This window comes from Anthonomus grandis, chromosome 8, assembly GCF_022605725.1.
Source record: "Anthonomus grandis grandis chromosome 8, icAntGran1.3, whole genome shotgun sequence".
In the NCBI taxonomy this organism is placed as follows: Eukaryota; Metazoa; Arthropoda; class Insecta; order Coleoptera; family Curculionidae; genus Anthonomus; species Anthonomus grandis.
In genome coordinates, this window is record NC_065553.1 from 24,578,651 (window position 1) to 24,586,113 (window position 7,463).

Consider the following 7,463-nt stretch of genomic DNA (forward strand, 5'->3'; position numbering starts at 1 on the left):
ACTATAAGTTTTAAAATTTCACTAGTTGTCCAAGATTTCTTTTTGATTTTTTTTTTTAGTATTTTTTTCTTTGTTGATTCTATTAGCTTAGTGAATTCGTTAATCTTTGCCTGTATATCATTTACGTCATTTAATTATTTCACCTTTGTGTTAAAGTATTCGCCTGCTTTTTGTTTTATTAGCAGTTCTTGTAAACCCTTCATGTCATATAAAGGAATAAAATACTGTGACTTCTTTTTTGCCTATACTAAATACTCTTGAACATCTACTTTCGCTTATTCCCATTATGTCAACATTTTCAATACATTTTAGTTGTCTTGTTTCTTTTCAACGGTCACTTCAAGTGCAGATCTAAATGGAAGACGTATTCGGGAATTTTTATATTTAATTCTGAGCATTGCCATAGCTGATTTCTACCAGGACTATCCTGTAGGAAATTAAATTTAGCAGCTGTCTTTTGCCATTAACCCATGTTGTATTCATTAACTATTCCTAATAAAATGAATGCCTTTGCAGCCTTAAGCAGTGGGTATGACGAAGTTTTAGTATCACTTATCAAATTTTATATAAAATGAAATAAACATTATATTATAAACAATTCACTAAGGTTTCAAGTTTATTCTTATTTACTAAACCGAATTTAAATTAAGTCTTATAATTGAATTTTATTAAATGAGTATAACGTATTAAAAAAGGTGCCATACCCATTTAAGTTATGCCAAAAAGTTCTGTAGAATTTAACGTAATTTTTTTCTTTTTTTGTTACATTGAACATACCTTTGCTTACTTTTATTAAAAAACATAGTTTAATCATATAGTTCTAGTTAAATGGGATGAAATTATATTAGGTTTTTTTTAATTTTAAATGAAATATTAAAGAGTCATGTAAATACAGACCATATTATCATTAAGTCTTTTTTCTTCAAATTTTCCTTTAACCTCGAAAAATTATACCATACTTTAACACAGATGCCAAATTTGCTTGTTAAAGAATTCCTAAATATTCTATTTTAATGCACGGTGAGGTTATTCTGATGGTTTAATACCTTTTGCTTAATTTTTTTGGACATAATTTTAGACTTAAATTTAACATTTGTTCAATATGTGGACCTAAAAATATGGTTTGATCAACGATTGATATTAATAAATTTTCGTTGTTTAATTTTATGACTTCTGGTCCTTCTAGTCTACTTCTGTTGATGCTAAAAATTAAAATGTCAATTTTTTTCTCACTTAAGACAATTTTTTTTGTTCAAAAGAAGTTTAAAGCTCTGTAAAAAAAATTGGACACTTTAATATTTCGTGCAATATCGGTGCTCCAATTATTCTATTTGTGTCATTTGCAAAACTTCTTCCATCCTGATTAAGCTGTTCTTGAATTTTACATTAGTTGTTTAAGACAATTATGAATAAAACTGGTCCTAATAAACTTGCTTAGATCCTAGTTGATATTTTCCATTTTTGCAAATTTCGACACATTGGTACAAGTCTGCTAGGTACGAATCAAACAACATTTTTCGCATTGCTTCTTAATCCAACTGAAATCAAGTTTTTTAACTTACTCTATCCAGCGTACCATATATTTTGAATAAGTCTAAAAAGGGCTCAAAATAATTAATGTTGAAATATCATAATTCTCTCTGCCAAACTTGTTTTTAAAAAACTTCAAGAGGGCAAATATTTCATCAGGAGTTGTTGTTGGTTTGCCAAAATTAAATTTATCGTTTTTCGTCATTTTAGAATAATCATAATCAAACTAATCTTAAATGCTACTTAACAGTCTACAGATACTTAAACTTCGCAGAACCCTTCAAATCATTACTATTTACCTCATTTAATTCTTTACCACATATTCCATAGAATATTTGTCACATAATTTTATTTTTGTTATCAGATTTTTTTATTATATTATCAAGTGGTTTTTTCTTTAGACTATTAAGTAGCTCGTTCTACTCTTCCTTGTTTTTTTTTGTAAAAAAGTTTATAGTTGTTATCTTGTCTAGTTAAAACTAGCAATTTTTTTTTACAGCAACTTTTAGTTTTAGTGGAAAACATTCTTGAAAACTATTAAAATGAAATTATTTAATTAAGAATTTACATGACTTTTACTCACATCACATACCAAATTCTATTCTTACTCTTTCAGTCTTCTTATGAATGATTTTTCCAGTTTTTACTGTAGTATCTTCTGTAGCTTTTACCTGTTGTGGTTTTCCTATTTTAAAATATAATTTCTATGCGCTATGGTCTGTTCTATGAATTTTTAATACACAACCTATAGATATATTATCGATACAGCTCCCTTTATTTTGTGTGATTGTTATGTTTTCATTTATTGTAGATTCCAAACAAAATGTAGTAAGAATGGTTATAAACAGTGTTCCTTCATTATTTGGATATACCAAATGTATGATGGAAAAATTGTTATAGTTCGTTATGCAATAATATAAATCATACCTTCAATAATGCACTTAACTACAGCATATTCAAATATCCCATATATTGATAGTTTCTTCACATGTTCGTATTTTATATGTAATTTTTCATGTATACAGGGTGTTTCAGAACTATGGGATCAAACTTCTTTTGTTCAGTGCAACAGTAGAATCCATTTGAGTATAGGAGCCCATGTCCGGAAATGTGTCACTACGCCACTACGACACGCGTTTAAATTTAGAAAAAATATTAATTACCTAAATAGGATCTGATGCATTTATTTTTACCTTTTGTATATAATACCATCACAACAATTGTTCAAAAGGTCTTCCTCTAATCTCAATACACCGATTTAAACGCCGCACATGATTTCGGCGGACTACACTAAAAGTTTGATCCTCGTTTTGAATGATTTACAATTCTGCTGTTATTCGTCCAATTAAGTTTAGCTCTGATTCTACTGGAGTTTCGTAGACTAAAGACTTTACATGTCCCCACAAGAAAAAATCGAGCGATGTTAAATCGGGTGACCCAGAAGGCCAAGAAACTGCTCCACCTCTGGAAATCCAACGGTGCCCAAACCGCTGAGCCAAATACTCGCGTACTTATACAGCAAAGTGAGCCGGCGCTCCATCATTCTGAAACCACATTTGCTGTCTAACGTTTTGTGGAACATTTTTAAGGAGTTCTGGGAAAACTTTCTCCAAGAAACGCAGATAAATAGGTCCTGATAACCGTTCCGGTAGAAGGTATGGCCCAATTAAATAATCATCAACAATGCCTGCCCATACATTGACAGAGCAACGATTTTGATGTTTTCTTGGAAAAATTGCATAAGGATTTTCTTCGTCCCAAACATGGCTATTCCTACTATTAAAAATGCCGTCTCTTGTGAAAGAGGCTTCATCGGTCCATAAAACATATCGTAAAAAATTTGGTTGTGCAATGATGTGATCAAGAAGCCATCGACAAAATTTAACTCTAGGATGATAATCGGCTGCAGTCATACCTTGAACTTTCTGGAAGTGATAAGGATGGAGTTGTTCGTATAGTACCCGCCAGACAGAAGCGTTACTCGTATTCATATTCTTAGCGACGTCACGTGTGCTATTTGATGGTTCATTGGGAACTCGCTGAAGCACCTCTTCTTCAAATTCGACCGTTCTTACGGTTCGATGTCTTAAACGTGCCAGTCTCAACGAGCCGCCGATGAACCGCAATAAATTTTTTGTATCCAGGATGCTGTCGTTCGGGATAACGTTCATGATACAACCGCGATGCTGGTCGTGCATTGCAGTTTGTTGCTCTGTATACCAAATGCATATCCGCCAATTCTTGATTGGTAAAGTTTTCCATTAGCAATAAATGTTTAAAAATTGTAAGCTATAAAATTTTTAAACATGACATTGAGAATTGACATTGATAAGCGTTGATTTTAAGCAATTGTTGTTATGGTATCATGTACAAAAGGTAAAAATAAATGCAGCAGATCCTATTTAGGTAATTAATGTTTTTTATAAATTTCAACGCGTCTTAGGGCCGTAGTGGCGCATTTCCGGACATGGGTTCCTATACTCAAATTGGATTCTTCTGTTGCACTCAACAACCCCCAAAAGTTTGATGCCATAGTTCTGAAACACCCTGTATAAGGATCCGCTTCCATGTTTGTTTTCTTTTCTACAGAACGATAAAATTATTTCAAACATTAATTACTATTTCAGTTCCAGATACAAGCTTTCAGTTGCTCTTTTTTTTTTACTAATTCTGAGTGCTCTATAATGCACAATATTATAAATTTTGGATTATTTTCCAGCTCAACTTCTCAGTATTTTAGTGTGCAATGTTCGTTTTTTTTTTCGCAAAAAGTTTTCATATAATAAAATGGTCATATATTTCAAGAGACATAGTTGACTAAGTTACTTAAAGCTTCTCAAGTAGTTATCTATCTATATCTAAAAATAGTACAATATCACAATTTTTTTCCTAAGGCACGTATATAGACCCAGCTTGTAGTGAAAAAGTTCTTTGACCTACAATGGACAAAATGGAAACAAGTAGTTTTCACCAGACACATTGTCATTATCCTAAGTTTCATCCATTTTTAAATATTGTTATTGAATATTCGTAACAAAATTCATCTGAAGAATCATCAAAGATTTGGACATTCAATAGCTGATCATTTAACGGTCAGGTAAGCAAAACTGGTTGCTTGATTATTCCAACAAAGTTGGTTTATTTGTCTTACTCAAAAAATTCTACTCTTTCAATCAGCCAACGATTCATTCATCCATTCGAACCCAATTGTTCCCTTTTAAAATGGTATTTTATATTCTGCTTCTGCTAGTAACTTTTTCAGGTACATATTTTCCATCCTCTCCTGCAAATTTTGAATTTAATCCAGTAATTTTGTTAAACGAGCACACCATATAAAAAAGTGTGTCATAGCCATTTAAGTTATAACAAAAATAAAACAATTTTTGTTTTTTTTTTGTTTTAATAATTAAACAGATCTCCTCCACCTGATTGGAAGAAGATATACGCTTTTAATTTAAATTAGGTTTTATCATTTAATGTATTAAACATTTTTCTTCCAGATAAACAAATCAAAATTAAATCTACTAAAAAGGTCAAATATTTAGGGGTGGTTAAGATCATGAATTAATATACTAGTACAGCCATACCCAATACACTCAATAAATGGGATTTTAGTATAGGGTTGTGCATTGAAGACTCATTTAAGACCATTATAAACAGTTTTTTTTCTTTTAATGCTTTTAAACAAAAGAGTGCTATATTGAACCTTAAGCAGCTATTTTTCATTGTGTTATCAATCGATAATTTAGAAGGTGAAATACACTAAGTAGTGTTTCTCATTCATAAAATATACGTTTAAAAGCTATAACCAGTTGCTTACCGAAAGTCAAAACTTCCTTGAAGAAACGCTGTTAACTATATATTAGTTCCAAAGCTCATTCGTAACTTCATTTAACACTTACTAATACATCTATTTAAAAATAAAGTAGAAGAATCGATAATAAGTAAGCCCAGAAAATGTATAGAAGACATAATTAATGCCAAAAATAAGTAAATATATTTTAAGTTTATAAACCATAATTGTTTCTATCATAAGATACCTATAACCCTAAGGCTGGAAATTTTCATTCTTAATTATCATATTTTAAATATATATTACAGGACTTTTAACCCTATATGTGACAAAATAAAACTTCAGTAGTGTTTACGCCCAGTTAGATAAATTGGATCAACTAATAGGATTCTTAGATATTATGGATTTATCTTCTAATTTATTATTTGAACTCATATTCTTGTAGGTCCCTTTCGTAATAAGTTTATAACGTTCTTATATATATTATAATTTTAAAAAGCTGTTTTGGATTTATTTTTCCTTATATTAATGTCATGTATTTATTGTTGATGGGTCTATTTTTAAGTAAGTTTTAGCCGTTAGGCTACTACTACGTTAGTTAGAATACATTTTTAAATAATATCATTTAATTTAATTTTTGTGGATTCTTTGTTCATTTCATTTATTCCATTTATAAATATTAGAAAAACAAACAATCATAATTCAAGCAAACATTAAATTTTGTTAAATGAGCACTTTTTATTAAAAAGCATGCCAGAGCCGTTTAAGTTATGCCAAGAAGTTCTGTAAAATTAAACCAAATTTTGCCCTTTTTTTGTTCAATTGACTAGATGAAAGACGTTACTATGCTTTTATCTTTATATTTAATTAAGTTTTGCTATAGAATTTCGTTAATTGAGCCAACCACATTAACAATGATACCCTAGCCAGTTAAGTTATTCACACATTTCTGTAAAATTAACATATTTTTCTTTTTGTTTCAGGATGATCAAGCAATAAATCCAACGGGTCAAGTGCAACAAAACTAACGGACAAAAATAAAATTTCTATAAGTATATCGAGCGTGTGACGAAGGGTTAAGAACCTTGAAAGTGTAAATTATTGTATAAAAGAAAAACGCATTTTAGTACTTTTATCTGTGATAACGAATAAAACCGTTCGAGTCGGTTAAGTTGGGAATTAATTTGAAACACCTTGTGTAGCTCAATAATTACGGCAGTTTTAAGAACATTTGAGCAATGACGTGCCCTTCTCAGTTACCTAAAAGTAATTACTGCCCCGTACGTAAAAAAAATATATCTACGCGCACCACAACCATGACCAGTGTTAAGTTAAAATAATTTTTTTGTTATATTATAGCCAATTTACCCATAAGATTCTTATTATGGGAACTGCAGTATACCTATAGTGTTGTATGTTATGTAAAAATAGATTTTTCGTGCAAAACTCTTGTAATTTTACGAGCTTTATATCACAATTATTAAATTTTATTAAACTGTGATAAGAGTATACTTTATGTGGCAAGAGTTTTGCACTTGAAAAACGTTTAATTGTTACTTCACAATTGCGGTTTTTTTCCTATAGCAAATTGAATGTTGTTTAAGAAACATTTTACCATATCACTTTTTGAACAAATTGTAATTTTTTTATGATTATATATAATATTATTAATATTATTATTATTATTGCAAGGAAAACAAATTTAAGCTAATTATATATATTTTTGTTGGCTCTTTCTTAAGCCTTAAGTTTATTTATGTACAATACTATTTCTCTGTTTTTTATTATTGTAATGTTGTAAATAATTAGATGTATAGTATTATATTATTATTATAATTGTCTTTATTGAAATAAATCATTAACAGATCTTGACTTATTGAGTTTTTGTTTTGAGTTCCTTTTTGTTTTTTTCTAAACTCCTTTTTTTGTTTATTCATTGTTATTAATTTGTTCAGTTAATGTTAAATACTAACTGATTTTGATTTTTTTTTTTAATTTTTAGTGGTGATTGATTATGCATCAAATATATGGAAAATGAGACATAAAAGTTTTTTAAAATTTAATTCCAGTGGTAATAGACTTTCAAAAAATATAAAGCAAAAAGTGCATTTTTTAACTAAAGCACTCTCTGAGATTCCTT

General features: G+C 29.5%; 1 protein-coding gene across 3 annotated transcripts in view; it reads left to right on the plus strand.

The window, feature by feature from the left end:
- LOC126739489 (homeobox protein araucan) overlaps positions 1–7,195 on the plus strand; it is a 197,003-nt gene extending 189,808 nt beyond the window's left edge. For all 3 annotated transcript variants that reach the window (XM_050445190.1, XM_050445189.1, XM_050445191.1), the window contains one exon: positions 6,307–7,195. The gene's annotated coding sequence lies outside the window, so the exon portion shown is untranslated. The remainder of the gene's footprint in view (positions 1–6,306) is intronic.
- Positions 7,196–7,463: the final 268 nt, after the last annotated feature.